Here is a 22,349-nt window from a genome sequence, read left to right on the forward strand (position 1 = left end):
GGGCCCTCTTGGTGGAATGTCGTCTAATGTCTTGCAAGCATATGAATAAGTTCATAAGAGACCACATACCATGGTACGAGTAAAGAGTACTTGTCAGGAGACGAGGTTGAACAAGGTATAGAGTGATACCGATGATCAAACCTCGGACAAGTAAAATATCGCGTGACAAAGGGAATTGGTATCGTATGTGAATGGTTCATTCGATCACCGAAGTCATCGTTGAATATGTGGGAGCCATTATGGATCTCCAGATCCCGCTATTGGTTATTGGTTGGAGAGAGTACTCAACCATGTCCACATAGTTCACGAACCGTAGGGTGACACACTTAAGGTTTGATGTTGAAATGGTAGAACTTGAATATGGAATGGAGTTCGAAGTTTTTGTTCGAAGTCCCAGATGGGATCCCGGACATCAAGAGGAGTTAGGAATGGTGGGAGAATAAGATTCATATATAGGAAGTCATTTTATAAGTTTTAAAATGATCCGGTGATTTTGCAGAAGGTTCTAGAAGGTTCTAGAAAAGTCTGGAAGGAATCACTAAGGAAGGAGGAGTCCCGGAGGGACTCCACCTCCCCATGGCCGGCCAACCCTAGAGGGGGGAGTCCAAGGTGGACTCCACCAAGGGGGCCGGCCACCCCCCACATGGAAGGGGGGAATCCCACCTCAAGTGGGAGTCCCACCTTGGGTAGGTTTCCCTACTACATGGAAGGTTCTTGTGTTGGAGTCTTATTCGAAGACTTGTAGTCCAACACTTGGGGATCCACCTATATAATGAGGGGCATAGGGGAGGGGGCCGGCCACCCCAAGACCACAAGGTGGCCGCACCCCTTAGTGGCCGGTGCCCCCCTCTCCCAAACCCTAGCCACCCCCTCTCTCCTCCACCACTCCCGCACGCTTAGCGAAGCTCTGCCGGAGTTCTCCACCACCACCGCCACCACGCCGTCGTGCTGCCGGATTCAAGGAGAAGCTACTACTTCCGCTGCCCGCTGGAGCAGGGGAGGAGGACGTCGTCTTCATCAACACCGAACATGTGACCGAGTACGGAGGTGCTGCCCGATCGTGGCACCGTGATCAAGATCTTCTACGCGCTTTTGCAAGCGGCAAGTGATCGTCTACCGCAGCAACAAGAGCCTCATCTTGTAGGCTTTGGAAATCTTCAAGGGTGAGTCCCGATCATCCCCTCGTTGCTACCGTCTTCTAGATTGCATCTTGGCGGATTGCGTTCTCGCGGTAGGAATTTTTTGTTTTCTATGCAACGAATCCATACAAATCCACGATGTCTATGCACACTCCTTTTCCTGTAGATAGTGTTGGGCCTCCAAGAGCAGAGGTTTGTAGAACAGCAGCAAGTTTCCCTTAAGTGGATCACCCAAGATTTATCGAACTCAGGGAGGAAGAGGTCAAAGATATCCCTCTCAAGCAACCCTGCAACCACAATACAAGAAGTCTCTTGTGTCCCCAACACACCCAATACACTTGTCAGATGTATAGGTGCACTAGTTCGGCCAAGAGATAGTGAAATACATGTGGTATGAATGTATATGAGCAGTAATGTAGGCGCCGGAAAATAGTTGATGTCTACAAGCGGCGTGCGATTGATGGTGGTAATATTGCAGGAAGTAGAGATGCAGTAGAACAGTAAACAAGCGATGATTGCAGTATTTGGAAACAAGGCCTAGGGATCATACTTTCACTAGTGGACACTCTCAACATTGATCACATAATAAAACCACTCTACACTCTCTTGTTGGATGATGAACACCATTAATTGTGTAGGGCTACAAGAGCACCTCAATGCCGGAGTTAACAAGCTCCACAACATTCGATATTCATATTTAAGTAACCTTAGAGTGCATGATAGATCAACGCAATTATACCAAGTACTAACATAGCATGCACCTTTGTCACCATCACACTATGAAAGGAGGAATAGATCACATCAATACCATCATAGTAATAGTTAACTTCATAATCTACAAGAGATCACAATCATAAACTCCGCCATGGACTACATGATGCCCACCCGCTCACCATGACCTCATGGAGGAGGCATAGAGTACTTTGATAAAATCACTAGAGTAGCACATAGAATAATAATGATACAAAGCTCATTTGAATCTCAATCATGTAAGGCGGCTCATGAGATCATTGTATTGAAGTACATGGGAGAAGATTAACCACATAGCTACCGGTACATCCCTTAGCCTCGATGGAGAACTACTCCCTCCTCATGGGAGACAGCAGCGGTAATGAAGATGGCGGTGGTGTTGATGGAGATGCCTTAGGGGGCACTTCCCCGTCCCGGTGGCGTGCAGAACGAGAGACTCATGTCCCCCAGATCTTGGCTTCGCGATGGCGGTGGCTCTGGAAGGTTTCTCGTATCGTGGATTATTCATATCGAAGATTTAGGTCAGGGGGCTTCTTATAGGCGAAGAGGCGGAGTCGGAAGGCTGATGGGGGCGCCACACAATAGGGGGGCGCGCCCCCCTTGCCGCGCCGGCCACATGTGTGGTGGGCATGTGGCTCTCCTACGGTCCCTCTCCGGTGTTCGGAAGCTTCGTGGAATTATAAGATGCGGGCGTTGATTTCGTCCAATTCCGAGAATATTTCCTTACTAGGATTTACGAAACCAAAAACAGCGAAAACGAGGCGGCACTTCGGCATCTCGTCAATAGGTTAGTTTCGGAAAACGCATAAAATCATCCTACAGTGAGAACAAACCATGTATGCAGTGTCATAAACCACGCAGGGAACATCAGAAATTATAGATCCGTTGGAGACGTATCAGCATCCCCCCGCTTAGTTCCTACTCGTCCTCGAGTAGGTAAACGATACAAGTTTTTCTTTCTGAAGTGACATGCTACCAACATAATCTTGATCATACTATTGTAAAGCATATGAGATGAATGAAGTGATTTAAAGCAATGATAAACACAAAGATTAAACAAGCTGAATCATATAGCAAAGACTTTTCATGAATAGTACTTTCAAGACAAGCATCAATAAGTCTTGCATAAGAGTTAACTCATAAAGCGAGTAAATTCATAGTAAAGGCATTGAAGCAACACAAAGGAAGATTAAGTTTCAGCGGTTGCTTTCAACTTGTAACATGTATATCTCATGGATAGTTGTCATCATAAAGTAATATAATAAGTGCAATAGGTAAACATGTAAGGATCAATGCAGTTAACACAAGTGTTTGCTTTTAAGATGGAAGGAAATAGGTAAAGCTGACTCAACATAAAAGTAGAAGAAAGGCCCTTCGCGAGAGGGAAGCATGGATTGCTATATTTATGCTAGAGATTTTATTTTGAAAACATAAAGAGAGCATAAAAGTAAAGTTTTGAGAGGTGTTTGTTGTTGTCAACGAATGGTAGTGGGCTCTCTAACCCCCTTGCAGACAGAGACTTTCAAAGACCGGCTCCCATGAAAGATTTTTATTTTTGGGTGGCACTCCTTCCAACCTTGCTTTGACAAACCATGGCTAACCGAATCCTCGGGTGCACGCCAACAATCTCATACCATGAAGGAGAGCCTTTTATTTTAGTTTTATTTAGATGACACTCCTCCCCACCTTTGCTTTCTCAAGCCATGGCTAGCAGAATCCTCGGGTGCCGTCCAACAATCACATACCATGGAGGAGTGTCTATTTGTAAATTTATGAAAGTTAATTAATTGAGTGGGAACCCCATTGCCAGCTCTTTTTGCAAAATTATTGGATAAGCGGATGAAGCCACTAGTCCGTTGGTGAAAGTTGCCCAACAAGATTGAAAGATAAACACCACATACTTCCTCATGAGCTATAAAACATTGACACAAATAAGAGGTAATAACTTTTGAAGGGTTTAAAGGTAGCACTCAAGCAATTTACTTTGGAATGGCAGAGAAATACCATGTAGTAGGTAGGTATGGTGGACACAAATGGCATAGTTTTTGGCTCAAGGATTTGGATGCACGAGAAGTATTCCCTCTCAGTACAAGGCTTAGGCTAGCAAGGTTGTTTGAAGCAAACACAAGTATGAACCGGTACAGCAAAACTTACATAAGAACATACTGCAAGCATTATAAGACTCTACATTGTCTTCCTTGTTGTTCAAACCCTTACTAGAAAATATCTAGACCTTAGAGAGACCAATCATGCAAACCAAATTTTAGCAAGCTCTATGTATTTCTTCACTAATAGGTGCAAAGTATATGATGCAAGAGCTTAATCATGAGCACAACAATTGCCAAGTATCACATTATCCAAGACATCATACCAATTACCACATGTAGCATTTTCTGTTTCCAACCATATAACAATTAACGAAGGGGTTTCAACGTTCGCCATGAACACTAAAAGTAAAGCCAAGAACACATGTGTTCATATGAACCAGCGGAGCGTGTATCTCTCCCACACAAGCATGAATTTATTCAGAGAATGGAAATAACAAAAAAGAAAATAAAAGCACACAGACGCTCCAAGTAAAGCACATAAGATGTGACCGAATAAAAATATAGTTTCAAGGGAGGAACCTGATAATTTGTTGATGAAGAAGGGGATGCCTAGGCATCCCCAAGCTTAGATGCTTGAGTCTTCTTGAAATATGCAGGGATGAACCACGGGGGCATCCCCAAGCTTAGACCTTTCACTCTCCTTGATCATATTGTATTATCCTCTTCTCTTGACCCTTGAAAACTTCCTCCACACCAAACTCAAGACAAACTCATTAGAGGGTTAGTGCATAATCAAAAATTCACATGTTCAGAGGTGACACAATCATTCTTAACACTTCTGGACATTGCTCAAAGCTACTGGAAGTTAATGGAACAAAGAAATCCATCCAACACAGCAAAAGAGGCAATGCGAAATAAAAGGCAGAATCTGTCAAAACAGAACAGTCCGTAAAGACGAATTTTTTAGAGGCACCAGACTTGCTCAGATAAAAATGCTCAAATTTAAAGAAAGTTGCGTACATATCTGAGGATCACTCACGTAAATTGGCAGATTTTTCTGAGTTACCTACAGAGAACACTGCCCAAATTCGTGACAGACAGAAATCTGTTTCTACGCAGTAATCCAAATCTAGTATCAACCTTGCTATCAAAGACTTTACTTGGCACAACAATGCAATAAAGTAAAGATAAGAAGAGGTTGCTACAGTAGTAACAACTTCCAAGACTCAAATATAAACAAAATTGCTGTAGTAAAATAAAAACATGGGTTATCTCCCAAGAAGTGCTTTCTTTATAACCATTAAGATGGGCTCAGCAAATTTAATGATGCACTCGCAAAAATGAGAGTTGAATCAAAAGAGAGCATCAAGAAGCAAATTCAAAACACATTTAAGTCTAACCAACTTCCTATGAAAAGGAATCTTGTAAATAAACAAGTCATGTAAGCATAATGCAACAAGCATAGGAAAACTAGACAAGCTCAACTTCAAGATTTTTAGCATATAGAGAGGTGTTTTAGTAACATGAAAACGTCTACAACCATATTTTCCTCTCTCATAAAGATTTTCAGTAGCATCATGAACAAACTCAACAATATAACTATCAAATGAAACATTCTTATCATAAGCCTCATGCATAAAATTATTACTACTCCCAACATAAGCATAGTCATTCTTATTAATTGTAGTGGGAGCAAATTCAACAAAGTAGCTATCATCAAATATAGGAGGCATATTGTAATTATAATCAAATTTATCCTCCATAGTAGGCGGCACCAAAAGACTACTATCATTATAATCATCATAAATAGGAGGCAAAGTATCATCAAAGAAAATTTTCTCCTCAATGCTTGGGGGACTAAAAATATCATGCTCATCAAAGCCAGCTTCCCCAAGCTTAGAATTTTCCATAGCATTAGCAACAATGGTGTTCAAAGCATTCATACTAATAACATTGCCATTAGCATGCAAATAAGGTTCCATAGGTTTTTCAATTTTTGCAACACACCATTTATGTTTTAACTCAGGAAATAGATTAAAAATTTCATAGTTGCTTTCCATTATGCCAAACTAGTGATAAACAAGAAACAAAAAGATGCAATTGCAGGATCTAAAGGAAATAGCTTCGAGCACTTACAACGGCGCCGAGGAAGATAGCTTAGTTGCCGAGATCCGAAGTGTGAGTACCTTTTACCTTTCCTCCCGACAACGGCGCCGAGAAAATAGCTTGATGTCTACGCACACTCCTTTTCTGTAGACGGTGTTGGGCCTCCAAGAACAGAGGTTTGTAGAACAACGGCAAGTTTTCCTTAAGTGGATCACCCAAGGTTTATCGAACTCGGGGAGGAAGAGTTCAAAGATATCCCTCTCAAGCAACCACTGCAACCACAATACAAGAAGTCTCTTGTGTCCCCAACACACCCAATACACTTGTCAGATGTATAGGTGCACTAGTTCGGCCAAGAGATAGTGAAATACAGGTGGTATGAATGTATATGAGCAGTAGTAACGGCGCCAGAAAATAGTTGATGTCTACAAGCTGGCGTGCATTTGATGGTGGTAATATTGCAGGAAGTATAGATGCGATAGAAACGATAAACAAGCGATGATTGCGGTATTTGGAAACAAGGCATAGGGATCATACTTTCACTAGTGGACACTCTCAACATTGATCACATAATAAAACCACTCTACACTCTCTTGTTGGATGATGAACACCATTAATTGTGTAGGGCTACAAGAGCACCTCAATGCGGAGTTAACAAGCTCCACAACATTCGATATTCATATTTAAGTAACCTTAGAGTGCACGATAGATCAACGCAATTATACCAAGTACTAACATAGCATGCACCTTTGTCACCATCACACTATGAAAGGAGGAATAGATCACATCAATACCATCATAGTAATAGTTAACTTCATAATCTACAAGAGATCACAATCATAAACTACGCCAAGTACTACATGATGCACACACTTGTCACCATTACATCATGGAGGAGGAATAGAGTACTTTAATAACATCACTAGAGTAGCACATAGATTAATAGTGATACAAAGCTCATTTGAATCTCAATCATGTAAGGCAGCTCATGAGATCATTGTATTGAAGTACATGGGAGAGAGATTAACCACATAGCTACCGGTACAGACCCTTAGCCTCGATGGAGAACTACTCCCTCCTCATGGGAGACAGCAGCGGTGATGAAGATGGCGGTGGTGTCGATGGAGATGCCTTCGGGGGCACTTCCTCGTCCCGGCGGCGTGCGCGAACAGAGACTCTGTCCCCCGGATCTTGGCTTCGCGATGGCTGCGGCTCTGGACGGTTTCTCATACTGTGACTTATTCATATCGAAGAGTTAGGTCCGGGGGCGTCGTATCGGCGACGGGGCGGGGTCGGAAGGGTGTCGGGCGCGCCACACCATCTGGGGGCGCCCCACCTTGGGGCGCGCCGGCCACATGTGTGGTGGGCTGTGGCTCTCCTCTCGGTCCCACTCCGGTGTTGGAAGCTTCGTGGAATTATAAGATACTTGGCGTTGATTTCGTCCAATTCGAGAATATTTCCTTACTAGGATTTACGAAACCAAAAGCAGTGAAAACGAGGCGGCACTTCGGCATCTCGTCAATAGGTTAGTTCGGGAAAACGCATAAAATCATCATAAAGTGTGAACAAAACATGTAGGCATTGTCATAAAACAAGCATGGAACATCAGAAATTATAGATACGTTGGAGACGTATCAATCCCATTTGTTGACTGTATGTTGATCAGCTACTTGAGCGTAAAAGCGAGGCATATTGCACTAGCCGGTATTAGCACTCAAGGGGAAAACTGAGCACACAAAAAATGCTAGTATAATACTCGAGGTTATACCTGAGTATATCTAAATTTTCAGGGTTAGACTCGAGGACGCGTGTTGCGGTGCAGAAATGGAAGACGTGCAATTGTTGAAGCGTAGACGCGGGTCGCGGTGCAGAAGTCGAAGACGTGCAATCGTGGACGCGTGTCGCATTGCAGAAGTCCAAGACGTGCAGACATGCAATGGTGGACGTGTAGGACGCGGGTCGCATTAACCACCCCTCGCCTTTATAGACGCCTCCTCCCACTATCTCTGTCACTCTCACTTGCCCACGCAACGCCGCCTCTCTCACGTCCCATCATCTTCTCCAAAGCAAAAAAACCCTCTCCCTCTCCCTCTCCTCTGTCGGTGAGATGGACAAGGAGAATGCCAATCCCATCGTCCACGGCGCCGTCGGCTCCAAGCACGACGCCTCCCTCTTCGACGATGTCCCCTCAACGGATGTCGCCGTCTCCTCCGCCGGTGCATCGGAGGCTGCTGCCGCCGGTCGCGGTCGGATCCCAGGGATATGACCCCTACGAGTATGTGCCGTACATCCCGCCCCCGAACCCCTACGACACCTCCATGGAGGACGCATGGAACGAGGTAACTACATTTTGCTTCCTTTTTTGTTCCCCATTCCTTTTTGAACGCTATTTTTGCTGGTGTAGATGGATCTGTGGATGGATGAGTATTGGGCTAATATTTGCGCCGATTTTATTCCATTTTGCTTTGATCCCTCCTTGATTTTGTTTAAGATTTGGGGTTCGTTCGTTCGGTTAATTTGTGCAAGTAATAATGGGATCTCAATCAGTTAATTTATGCAAGTAATCATAGGATCTCGATCAGTTATTTTATGCACGAATCAAAAGATATCAACCGTTTAATTTTGCAAATAATCTGGAATGTGTTCAAGTTCAGATACGGAATACATTTCTTTGCCTATGATGAATCGGTGGGCTGATTTTTTACGGGAAGGGTTCGGCGAACCATTTACGTAATACAAATCTGTTGTGCATGAGTTTTGGTTCGTGACTACATCCTGTAGACATATAATCGTGTCCACTCTAGCTGAGGCTGCCTCTGTTTTCCTAACTTTGTTATCATTCACGTTAGTCATCGGTTCATCTCATTCACTTATAGTTCCCGTTTGATATGGATCGGTTATGCAGCAGCGACGTCGGCATCGACAACGAGCACCATGACATCAAGACTCGAGTCTTTGCGGAGGGCTGCGGGTCGGCGATACGTCTCCTACTTCGTCAAGGGTGTCTACGGGTGCCCCTTACGCACTAGGAGGCTCGGCGGCACCGACTTCAGCGCCTCCTCACACATGCGAGAACATCGGCAACACCAACCCCAAGTTCGGCGCGTCGGTGAACCCCCACTCCTTGCGCCAAGCACATGGCGCTCGGCATGCACCTCCGCGACATCCGGCGGGTGGAGATCTCCGCCGGGCGCATGCCTCCGCTCAAGCCCAAGGCTCCCAAGGGGAGCAACAAGTGGAGCGAGGAGCGGATGGGGTAGGCGGAGTCTGGACGTGTCTTTCTGCTTTGCCTCCTCCATTTTGTTGTTGGGATCCCTTTGTTGTTAGCTAGGGATCCCTTGTTGTTATGTTGTTAGTATGATGGTGATGTGAAGAACCTCGAACCTGTTACTATGTTTGGCTGATGTATGCAGCTTATTATCTAGGGAGGGGTCCCTATTATCTATCCCTATTCTACTATATGACCGTGTGAATTTATCGTACATTCCCTATAGATTTGATTCTAGATTTAACTACATACATATGGACCAGATGGAGTACTAGATTGGGCTCCCTACTAGATTTGCTGCAATATTGGGCAAACAACGAGGGCCAAAAGGCACAAATAATAATTGAAGAAAGACATAAATGCAAGCTTCTCTAGATTTGATACTAATTAGGTGAAAAAAAGGCAGAGAGAAGGAGGCAGAGAAGGTACTCTTAAAAGGGAAAATGCCAATTTGGGCCGAGAGAGACAAAACCCAGCTCCTGCTTTCGTGCAATCAAACGCTATCTCGTCATGTCCCACGCGGTCCCTTTCTACCAACCCCACGCGACGCGGACCCACATGACGTGGCCCCACACGTCAGCACGGAACGGTCAACTAAACGGGAATCCTGCCGTCTAAGCTGCTTCTGCGCGTTTCAAACAAGGACTTGGGGAAAACTGAGGAAAAACTAAGGAGCTGGGGAAGCAGGCACAACTAAGGACCCGAGGGCACGAAAATAGAAATCCCTTTATAAAATATAGAAACGACTGCTTGGTTGCAAATGGAATCCTCTGTCTCATAGAACCAGAACCAAAAATAATTTTTATAAATAAATTAATTGCACTAAATTCATAAACTCTAGTGTTGGGATATTACATAAATGTTTTCTTCTGAGTTTTCAGAACACAGTTACATAAAAGGTTTAATACATTATTATACATCACCAACATCCCCATCTAGTGTAGAGGTATAATTTTTTTTCTTCGCTTATGTCCGTTGCTTATGATCGCGCCGTAACCATGGAGCATCTTCATTATTTGAGGATCCTTGGGCCAGTGTTTACTGTGAATGGCAGAATTTCGTCAAACTTATTATAATCTTCTGACAGGTCTATTTTATCCTCGACTCCCACAATGTTTTTTTCCTGAAAGAACTATGTGGCGCTTTAACTCATCGTATGATATATTTGTTAGCTTTATTTTTTTTTGGTTTGGTAGACATGTCCTTCACGTAGACCCGAGCCATATCATTGTCTATGAAAAATGGTTCATCTCTGTACCCAAGATTATTGAGATCCACTGTTGCCATTCTGTAATGCTAGTCTACCTTTACCCCGCCTCCTGTCAACTTGTCCAATGTGCACGAAATAAAGGGGCCGACGAGGCGGCTCCTCGGCAATGCACACCATGAGGGGATTAGGGTTAGTGGAAGCTTTGCATGTTAGTACTAGACATCGAATACCGAGACAAGAGGGAGGCGAGATTTACCCGAGTTCGGAGCCCTCGTAGAGTAATGCCCTTACGCCCTGCCTGTCTGATTTTTATTATGAGTGAAATAGATTACAATGGGACAACCGAAGGACAGCGTGGTGGTGTTCTCGCCGAGAGGCAACATGGCTAGGGTTTGGTGTATGCATGAAAGGTTGAGAGAGAGATCCGACAACCCTCTCCTGGCATTTATATTGGAGGTCGAGGTCAGAGAGTCTGCCGGATTTGGTTACAATACATATATATTCCACCTAATCTTCCCATACTTGAATGTTTCCTTGCCTGTAATTCAAGAAATAGTCTCCTTCCATCTATTCACCACGCAAGACGTCTTGGATCTCATTGGGTTGCGGCGCTCCGGATGGGCCCCTATTGGGTCGGACAAGGTAGGGGAATGTCGAGTACAGAAGGGTAATGCCCACATCAAGGACCTTAAAAGAAGGTCCATATTCAAGTTTCCATATCTCATCTATGTAACCATAATATGTGTACTTTTGCACATTGTTGTTTGTTGCATCAATATGGACACCCTTTGTTTTGGTTGATGCTCTTTTTATCTTGGGTGATCTGTAAAATATATTCACATTCATCTCGTACCATTGGAAAGTTAATATAGTCGAAGATGGAGATCTAGCCAACAAGTACAACTGATCTCCAACAGTGGTGTTATTCATGAGATGTGTTTTAAACTAACCGCCGAAAGTCAGCACGTGTGCATGTGTAATCCAGTAGTCAGACTGCCTTGGGTTTTTGGAGCATACAATATTCATGTGTTCCTCGATATACGGAGCCACCAAGATGGAATTTTGTAGAACTGCGTAGTGTGCTTGAGTGAAAGAATGCCCGTCCATACTTATTATTTCTTTCCTAGCATTCTTTTTCACTCACCCTCCACTCATGTTGTGATTTATGAACACAAATTCTAGGGAGTTTGTCTAAGCAAACTGTTACTCTTAAGAATGATGTTCAAGATCTACAGGAATGGACAAAGATCGTTGAGGCACAATTGGAAAAAATAGTTGATAGTAAAACTATTATACTTGCAAGATTTGCAGGGAAGCCCGAACCAAATCCCGTTGAAGACCTCAAGATGATGAGAATCAAGTAAGAAGATGAAGTACCTGAAGAGCTGAACTATAGCAATGATCCATCACCGTATTATGCCATGTAAGACCTTGTGAAGATGATAACCATCAAGAATCCCGGAATTGATCAAGTTAACATTAATATGTACCAACAATTTATTCATGAAGTAGCATGCAAAGTCTTGAGTTAGAACAACAATATACGAAGCTAGCGAGAAAACTTCCGACTAAGCTTGATGATATATTTGAGCCCACCATTAAAATCCATATTGGAGTAAACAAGGTTCTGCACTTTGTGATCTTGGTGCAAGCATGTCAACTATTCCGGAGAGCCTATTTGGTAAAATGAACTTAGGACCATTTGAAACAACTTTGCTAAGGCTTCACTTAGCGGATTTGACTTATAAACAAGTTGTAGGAATTAAAGAAAATATTGTGGTAGAATTTAAAGGATGTCCTCCTCTTATTGATCTTTATAGTGGAGATGCCTAAATATTCTACAACTCCTATAATCTTAGAAAGACCATTTCTTAGAACTATTAAAGCTCTAATCAATTTACATGAAGGGAATGTGAGAATTCGACTACCATCCAAAGAACCATTTGTAGTTCACTTCCCTTAACTAGAAGCGCTTCATGGGAGGCAACCCATGCTTGATAAAGTTTTCCTTTACTCGTTCTTGTTTCAATTTTGTTTTTGTTTTTAATAAATATTGTTCATGAGATCCTTTGGAAAAGAGGAGAAGAAATAGGTGTTTAAAACTTTTGATTTGATATACTAACATAAGGGAATTATTCAATATTATATATTGTTGTTTTTCCTTAGTCATTTTCGAGGTAAGGTTGATGTGCAGAGGCATATGCAAAGATGCAAAAAATATCAAGTTTTGCAAGTTACATAGAAAATGGCAACCACCAGTACGTTGGGACCGACCAGTAGCACGGGCCCGTACCACTTCTTCGGCGAGAAGATGGAAGGAACCAAAGTTGTGTCCAAGAGTACAAAGAAGATGGATACCACCCATCACAGGGAATCCTCCGTCTGCCCATTTGTACCGACTTCAACAAAAGTTGCAAATTTTTGGAATTGTTATAGAAAGAATTGCGACCGCTCGTATGGGGATTACGCCGTCTAGAGTGTACCACCACGAATCAGCCCCGATCCTAAAGCGGAGGTGCTCAATACGGGTAAAGTGTGCCGTACCGTCCGTCCATACCGGCCACGGTTCACGTTATATGCCAGGGAAGAGGTAAACCTAAACCTAATACATTCATATTCTCTGTCTTCTTCTTCCCAACTCAAAACCAACTCCATTGAATCTTCAAATCTGTTCATTTTATTTGATTCCTCGCACACCATCGATTCGAGGTACGTTTCTCCTCTCATCCCCAACTTATTTTCAGCAAATCTATGTCCTAGCTCTTGCAATTATCAATCTAGAGTTAGGTCTTATTATAAACTTAATCATCTTAATGGGCATGTTAGACTTTGACATTCGAGGAGATTCTTTTGTAGTATGTGTTAAGGATCATTCCATGCTTTATGGAAAAAAGCTTCAAAACAGGCGGATGCTCAGCATCGTCCAACCTCTGGCTCGCGCGCTTGATGTGTGTCCTGATGGAGCCCACGTTATATCTTCAGTTGGCATATCCCTTTCATTCTTCCCATCGTGAACCTCTATCCCCGTTGTTGTTCCAAAAAAAAACAAATAAATCCCGTCGTTGCGACCTTGATGATGGGTTGCCGCCGCCGCATACCCATGGCTACCCGCCGCCGCGCACCATGGATCCTCGCCGCCAATCGCCCAACCTCGTAGTCCTCCGTCACGCGCCATGGCTACCCCATCACCACGCACCATGGCTCCTTGCCACCGGGCGCAAAACCTCAAAGTCCTCTGCCGCTCCTTAACCTCGAGGGAGTTGATGCCGACCTCCTCTATGCCTCCTTGTGCCCCGAGCGAGCTGTTGCCTACCTCCACTGCGCGGGCCACCACCTACTTGGAGGTCCTCGCCTTCCTCGCCCGCAAGGATGCAATGTGACGCCCGGGAATCGGTACCATGAGGATCCGGCGAACCCGCGAAATCCGCATGATATCGATTCAGAGACGCCCTCCGACACGACGTGCGCGACGAATCACACACGTGATGCCAGAGGAATTAACACGAGCGGTAACATTACAACAGGATTACAATAGAGCCCACAAGAACATATATTACAACAAAGACTCCAACGAGTCAAGATACAAATATACAATACAAAGATCCAAATCATACAGAAGATCAAATACGTCCGAGTACGGACAAGATACAAATTGGACTAAGAGTCCACGAAGATAACCGGTGACGTCCATAACCACGCCCGAGCCAAGCGGAAGGGTAACCTTGCTAACGTCGTCATCTCGTACTGTCAAAGTCGGGCCATCGGTTAGAGCAAAAGGGGAGGAGACAAAAAGAAACGAAGGCGAGGGAAAGGACCACTGGCACGTACGAGCGAGACAAGACCGACTATGCTCGTTTGGTGGGCGGTATAAACTTCACCGGCTATATGTGGAGTTTAGCGGCGACAAAGCTACTATCCAATAGAGACACGCTACAACATCTGCTCTACTCAGAGAAGATAAGAGAGCGCACAAGGTAACAGATAAATACTACACAAACATAACCCAGCCAATTACACATATCCCCTTCAACAATAGCGAAGAGGCAATGTAAAAGGCACTCAACGGTGGACCAGTTTTATTAGGTATCGGTTGTAGTAATGCTATATTACTACGCAAGTTATTATCAGATTATTAACAACAAGTATAAGGTGTAAGTTGTTCTATGATCAAGCCATACAAATCAAAGTCGTCCATAGCAGCGGACACGGCTTATCGATAAGATGTACACCACTGCGGGGGTTGCCCAAATGTAACCATACGCATGCTCGAACCCACTTACTACGGGTGGAGTCTCACATCAAGACCGTTCCCAATGCAAGAGAAAATTTAATGGGAGCCACCCAACTAAGCTACCGTGACGAGAAGTTCGGCGTACTCCGATACGGACCCGAGAGGTTTGCGTCGGCTTCCAAGGCGGGCACTAACGGCTAGGCCAAGGATAAAGAGTCCGCGTTATGAGTACAGATACGGGAATAAACACCGAAGGCAACAGAAGTAAACGTGCATCGTGCATATGAGCAAATAAAACCAAGGTTGTGGCTCCCAATAAACAGACTCGAGGAAAGGTAGTGGGTGATGGGGGTCCCATTCCCCCACGTACGGGTAGAGCGCTCAATCTCGGAACAGATAACAAGAACTCGGGTCCTAGGGGACATTAGCGAGTCAAAGTTAGATGCTTTCGCAAAGGGGCTCACAGATGCCTCTGCTTACAATTTTAGTTGTTAACAATAAAGTAAAGTGTGATTATCTCCAACAAATGATATAGCATGTAAAAACCTCCCAACAACCCAACATATCCCGATAACAGATCGAGATAAACAACGAGATCCTAAACACGCCTACGACTCGCAAGGCGGCAAACAACAAACAATAGGTAGGGCGAGGAGGTGTATCTCGGACATATAGGTAACAGGTGGATAGGACACGTGACACAACAGAATCGCAACACAAGGATAGCAATAGATCAAAAGAGCATGTAAAAGTAAAATAGGTGAAGGGGTGGGCTCGCCTGTGAAAAGCTGCAGAAAAACTTGTCGGAGAATTCGCCGTTTCTCACATCACCACTTCGTGATCCTATCCGGGAAGAAGCAAATGCTGGAACACACAACGTATACAAGTCTTACTACTACGGATAAAGAAGATCCAGCATGATCAAGATGATATGCATGACATGGCAGATATGATGCAATGCACTTGTCCATATTAATCGGAGTCGGAACCCCGGACAAGCAAATTAGGTTGGAGTTGCAGTTTCTACCGACAAAGTAAAGTGTTGTTTAGCATGGCATATCATGGCAGGGGTGCGCTACTTCAATATTAAGCGGAGCGGGGAAAACCACGTCGGTGTTCCGAAATACTCCACATATATGTAAGGTGGACATGCATAACTATCAACGCGTGACATGATGCAAGATGCAAACAGATGAATGGATGGCATAATCATGTCCAGCACATTTTTCTGATCAATTTTCATATAAAACACTTTGCATTTCGATGCACGGTTTGAAAGATATGATTTATGCAACATATAGACATTTTCTGGAATTTCTGCAAAACAGAGAAAAAGGGAAAACGTTTCTCACCCAGGCACTGGCTAGCCCGAGCGACTGACGCGCGGGCCAGGGAGTGCTGACGCGGCGCAGGAAGATGCTGTGAAGGACGGTGGGTCAGATTGAAGAAGAGTTAGGGGGTTATCTGCAAAACGTTTAGATCCAGATCGGATCTGAGGGTTTTCTCACCGGAAAGGGACTAGCTGGAGCCGCTGACGGACGGGGCCCGCGGCCACGTGGCTGCCAGCGTGGCGAAACGTGCTGGAACGCATAGAAGCTGTTCGATGCGGTGTGATGCCGCGCGCGTTCCGGGCGAGGGGCGGTCACCGCGGCGAGGCGTCGCGCGCGCCGGCAACTGGATGCGTCCCAGGACGCGAGGAAGGGGCGTCGGGTGCGCCTTGTCGGCGCGGACGAAGAGGAGGCGGCGCCGCCCACGGGAGGTGGCCGGAGCTTCACCGTCGGCGGGTTGCTGCGGACAAAACGGCCGATAGCAAGGTGAGAAGAAGGAGCAGAGGAGGGGGAAGCGATCGAGCGGTCCAGGAGGTGCGCCTGCTCACCAGGGATGTGTAGGACGTGACGAGGAGGGCGGAGGAGGACGGTGGCGGCCGGAGTCGAGCAAAAAGGCCGCCGGTGCTGGGGAAGAAACGAGGATGGAGGCGACGATTTAGGGCGCCCCCGGGCGATTCCTTGCAGAGGGATGTAGAGGACGACGACGCGCATCGATTGGTAGCGGCAGCGCAGTGAGGGGGTGACGGAGATGTCCGGGCGACGACGATGAACTTGCGGGGGGGTTCGGTGGTTACAGAGAAGAAAAGAGAGGGAGATGGGGGCGGCGGCGCGAGAGGGGAAGGAGAGGAGGGCTAGGGTTTCTGGCGCTGTGGGGAGGGATAAAAAGGGGAGAGAGGGAGCAGGTGGGAAGGGGAGGTGCGGTGGTGGAGGACCAGGCGCTCACGCCATCGGCGTGCTCACCTTTGGAGAAGACGACAACGAGGTAAAAAAGGTGCGTACCCCTTCGGTCTGTTGGGTTGGGTTGGGCCAGAGGAAGAGAAGGGAGGTGGGCTGCTGCGGTGGAGGAAGGTGGGCCGGGTGTGGCCTCGGGCCAGAAGAGAGGAGGAGAAGATTGGGCCACGAGGGAGAGGGGGGAAAAGGGTTTTTCTCTTGAAAACTCTTTATCTTTTCTTTTCAAAACTGTTTGTAAACTGTTTTATTTTAATAGTTCAAGCAAGTTTTAATTTTGAATCCAGGGATGGAGAGAGAGAGTAAACAAAATAGTTTGGCTTTGTAAAATAATTTTATTTATTAAAACATGGATGATATGATGCATATGCCATGATGATGCATAAAAAGAAAAGAACAGGCAAATCTATTAGGGGTACTAACCTGGGCCGTTACATGCAATCTCGAGAGAACCTAGTTGAGCTTGGAGGTGGTACCTCCTGCCACCACGCCTCCACCTCGACCTGGTCCACGCGGCCACCAAGCACGACAATCACGGTCCCAGCGGCAGCCGTCGAGGTGCTCTTGCGGGATGCCACGATGCGGGGAAGAAGCGACACTTCATGGGGTCTATCCATGGCTGTTGTGACAATGACACCATTTCGCGAGCGCCATGGGGCTACAAATGGTTCTTCTTGGTGCTACCAACGGCGACGGCGGTCTTGTAAATGGTGCATGCATATGCTACCAATGCGGCCACATGTGCTACCAACGACGACGAGCTGTGCTTCAAATGGTGCCTGCGTGTGCTACCAACGACGACTGGCGGTAATACAATTGGTAGTTGCCGGTGCTGCAAGGACTAAGTGCTGGTGCCGCCATTGGCGGGCAGCATTGCTACAAGGAGGTCTCTGGTGAACTATCGTGCTCAATGCGAATGGTGGGTGGATGAGCCGTAAAGGAGGGCCTATCTTGTTTAAGCAGTCAACGAGGTGTTGCAAAGTGTCGGCGGCGGTGCTACGAAAGGTCGACAACGGTGCTACGAAAGGTCGGCAATGGTGCTGCATACGATCACCAAACGGTGCTACCACGATCGGTGGTGGTGCTTTGCAAGAAAGAAGTGAAAGCGCTTCCGGCTAGGAGTAGTTCACAATGCTACAATTGTATATTTTTGTGCTACAAATGGTATGTGGTTATGCTACTTTAGTATAATGTTTTTGCTCTTTGGGTCTCTCACGAAGTACGGTGCTACAGTGCGGTATGTTGCTCTGCGAGGTCTTCGTTGAAGTCTCCCGGCGAGGGCTCCGACGAAGTACGGTGCTCCGGCAAGGTCTGCGGTGAAGTCTCCGGTAGGACCGCGTCCGTCGGGGGAGTTAACTAAAGGGTGTGTCTAAATCTCAGTTGACTAAGACTTAACTTATGTCTCAGTAAAATTACATCAGCGTGTTTTGATGTGGGTCTAAACAAAGCACAAACAAGCAAACACGAATCTTCAAACAGAAACAAAATCTAACGATGGAGCATCGTGACTGACGTCTCAGCCAGCTGAAACTTAGCATGCAATTCCGTTAATTAAAAGATCAAAGGGAGTAGATATCCGTCAAACCGGGCCCAACATAAACCCTCGAAGACACACGCGACCAGATTATTCAATCCAACTCCGATCGGGAATAGAGCTAGGCTAGGGTTTTTGTCTCCAACTTTATTAGCCGAGAGACAACACGGCCATCTCCTATATCGATTGAAAGGTAGATCCTCCACGAATCCCCTTGGTCGGCGAATATTCTCCGCGAGGCGACGAGGATCAGATCAAGAGATGGCGGGTAGCGGGGCCGCGGGAAGAGGAGATCCTCCGGAGCTCGGCTGCGTACGGCGGCGGACCGTCTCGGGCGAAGAAGCTGCGGCGGCGAAGGCGGCACCGGTTCCTCCGTGCAATTACCACCTTTCGATGGCAGCGGTCCAGTCGATTCTGAACCACAGGCGGGAGTCTTTCTTCATTGGCAGCTACTTCGACAACTTGGACGAGGAGGGCAAGAGGATCGTGCTCGAGGCGGCCGCCGAGCACGAGAAGATCGAGGACAGGTACGCCGTGTACCAGGAAAAAGTCCGCAAGGAGTTTGCTGCCAAAGGCTTCGTTGCGCTCCCTGATGACTACGACAAGAGAAGGGCTGCAGTGAACGCCGCTAGTGAGGAGACCTTCCGCAGATTCGCCGCCCAGTACAATCCGGACGGAATCTAAGTAAGGTGCTGGGCTGCAACATGGGCGAAGAAGCTTTGAGATTTTCAGAAGATGCATCATAGCACTGTTTGCCGATCTTGTTTTATTTCTCTATCTCTATTCTCTAGTCTCTCTCTTTATATGATAATGATGTAAGAATTGATCGCAAGAACTGTGTTCTTTACCCAGTTGGAACTATGCTTACGTATATTGACTAGACCTGTGGACAATCTATGTTGGTCATATAGTCCCTCCGTCTAAAAATAGGTGGAGAAAAACTACAATTTGATCTTTGAAGTTGCTCTGTATGCGTTTTGGTCACGAACTTGCAAATCGTGAATTGTGGGTCAAAAAGTTGCTCCGCGCGAGCGTTTTGGTCGATTAGTTTGCTGATGTGGCAATTTTTTTTTTTTTTTGCAAATTGCCTCGTAAAAGTCAAACTAAGGAGTAAAAAATCAGAAAAAACAAAATGTTAGGGGTCAATTTGCAAAAAAAAACTATTTAACCACGCCACCAAACTAACCGTCGGTGTGACGGAGTGACCAAAACACTCGTGCGGGGGCAACTTTGTGACCCAAAATTCACGATTTGCAAGTTCGTGACCAAAACGCACATCCGTGCCAACTTCATAGATCAAATTGGAGTTTTCTCAATTTCATCTAGATACGGATGTATCTCTAACTAAAATACATCTAGAAGTAGCATAATGAATATTAAACAATTGTATAATGAGCATGTTGCCCAAGCATGGGAAAGAATGAAATCTTTGGTTAAAAATTGCCCAACCCATGGACTGACTACTTGGATACTTGGATGATCATCCAAACCTTTTATGCGGGACTGATTTTTCTTCGCGGAACTTATTGGATTCAGCTGCTGGAGGTACCTTTATGTCCATCACTCTAGGAGACGCAACAAATCTTCTTGATGATATGATGATTAATTACTCTGAATGGCACACGGAAAGAGCTCCACAAGGTAAGAAGGTAAATTCTGTTGAAGAAACCTCTTCCTTGAGTGATAAGATTGATGCTATTATGTCTATGCTTGTGAGTGGTAGGACTAATGTTGATCCTAATAATGTTCCGTTAGCTTCATTGGTTGCTCGAGAAGAACATGTTGATGTAAACTTCATTAAAAATAATAATTTCAACAACAATGCTTATCGGAACAATTCTAGTAACAACTATAGGCCATATCCTTATAATAATGGTAATTCTTATGGTAATTCTTATGGGAATTCTTACAACAATAATAGGAACACACCCCCTGGACTTGAAGCTATGCTTAAAGAATTTATTAGTACACAAACTGCTTTTAACAAATTTGTTGAAGAAAAGCTTGGGAAAATTGATATACTTGTTTCTAAAGTCGATAGTCTTGCTGCTGATGTTGATCTTTTGAAATCGAAAGTTATGCCTAATGAAAATAATAATAATAAAATTGTTACTACAGCAAACTCCATCCAAGTTAGAATTAATGAGAATATAAGATTGATGGCCGAATTGCGCGCTAGGTGGGAAAGAGAAGAAAATGCTAAAGAAGATAATATAGCTAAAGTTTGGACTATTACCACCTCTAGTAATGCTAATGCTCCACATGTTGCTGCACCTCCTACTATCAATGGTAAAATAATTGGTGTTGGCAATGTTTCCACTTCTAATGCAAAGCACGAGAAGCTAGGAAAGCTATTTGAAGCACAGTGATAAAACTGATGAAATTTTTTCCAACATTGGGGACAATGATCCCATTGCTTTAGATTATAATGGTTTGGATTTTGATGATTGCCACATCTCTGAAGTTATAAAGTTCTTACAAAAACTTGCTAAGAGTCCTAATGCTAGTGCTATAAATTTGGCTTTCACAAAACATATTACAAATGCTCTCATAAAAGCTAGAGAAGAGAAATTAAATCGTGAAGCTTCTATTCCTAGGAAGCTAGAGGATGGTTGGGAGCCCATCATTAAGATGAAGGTCAATGACTTTGATTGTAATTCTTTATGTGATCTTGGTGCAAGTATTTCCGTTATGCCTAGAAAAATCTATAATATGCTTGACTTGCCACCATTGAAAAATTGTTATTTGGATCTTGCTGATAATTCTACAAAGAAACCTTTGGGGAGAGTTGATAATGTTCGCATTACCGTTAACAATAACCTTGTCCCCGTTGATTTTGTTGTCTTGGATATTGAATGCAATGCATCTTGTCCCATTATATTGGGAAGACCTTTTCTTCGAACTGTTGGTGCTATCATTGATATGAAGGAAGGTAATATTAAATATCAATTTCTTCTCAAGAAAGGTATGGAACACTTTCCTAGAAAGAGAATGAAGTTACCTTTTGATTCTATCATTAGAACAAATTATGATGTTGATGCTTCGTCTCTTGATAATACTTGATATACACTTTCTGCGCCTAGCTGAAAGGCGTTAAAGAAAAGCGCTTATGGGAGACAACCCATGATTTTACTACTGCACTTTTATTTTATATTTGAGTCTTGTAAGTTGTTACTACTATAGCAACCTCTCCTTATCTTAGTTTTGTTGCATTGTTGTGCCAAGTAAAGTCTTTGATAGTAAGGTTCATACTAGATTTGGATTACTGCGCAGAAACAGATTTCTTTGCTGTCATGAATCTGGGCCTAATTCTCTGTAGGTAACTCAGACAATTCTGCCAATTTACGTGAGTGATCCTCAGATATGTACGCAACTTTCATTCAATTTGAGCATTTTCATTTGAGCAAGTCTGGTGCCTCTTAGAAATTCATCTTTACGAACTGTTCTGTTTTGACAGATTCTGCCTTTTATTTCGCATTGCCTGTTTTGCTATGCTTGATGGATTTTTCTATTCCATTAACTTTCAGTAGCTTTGTGCAATGTCTAGAAGTGTTAAGAATGATTATGTCACCTCTGAACATGTGAATTTTTGATTATGCACTAACCCTCTAATGAGTTGTTTTGAGTTTGGTGTGGAGGAAGTTTTCAAGGATCAAGAGAGGAGGATGATACAATATGATCAAGGAGAGTGAAAGCTCTAAGCTTGGGGATGCCCCAGTGGTTCACCCCTGCATATTTCAAGAAGACTCAAGCGTCTAAGCTTGGGGATGCCCAAGGCATCCCCTTC

General features: G+C 44.6%; 1 long non-coding RNA gene across 1 annotated transcript; it reads right to left on the bottom strand.

Moving 5' to 3' along the window:
* Positions 1-15,381: 15,381 nt before the first annotated feature.
* LOC127342012 (uncharacterized) lies at positions 15,382-17,018 on the bottom strand. The gene is made up of 4 exons (XR_007876112.2): positions 16,629-17,018; positions 16,261-16,540; positions 16,105-16,171; positions 15,382-15,616 (listed from the first exon to the last, which is right to left on the bottom strand). It is a non-coding gene; the product is annotated as an uncharacterized lncRNA (long non-coding RNA).
* Between the last annotated feature and the right edge of the window lie 5,331 nt (positions 17,019-22,349).

The sequence above is a fragment of the Lolium perenne genome, chromosome 3 (assembly GCF_019359855.2).
Source record: "Lolium perenne isolate Kyuss_39 chromosome 3, Kyuss_2.0, whole genome shotgun sequence".
Taxonomy (NCBI): domain Eukaryota; kingdom Viridiplantae; phylum Streptophyta; class Magnoliopsida; order Poales; family Poaceae; genus Lolium; species Lolium perenne.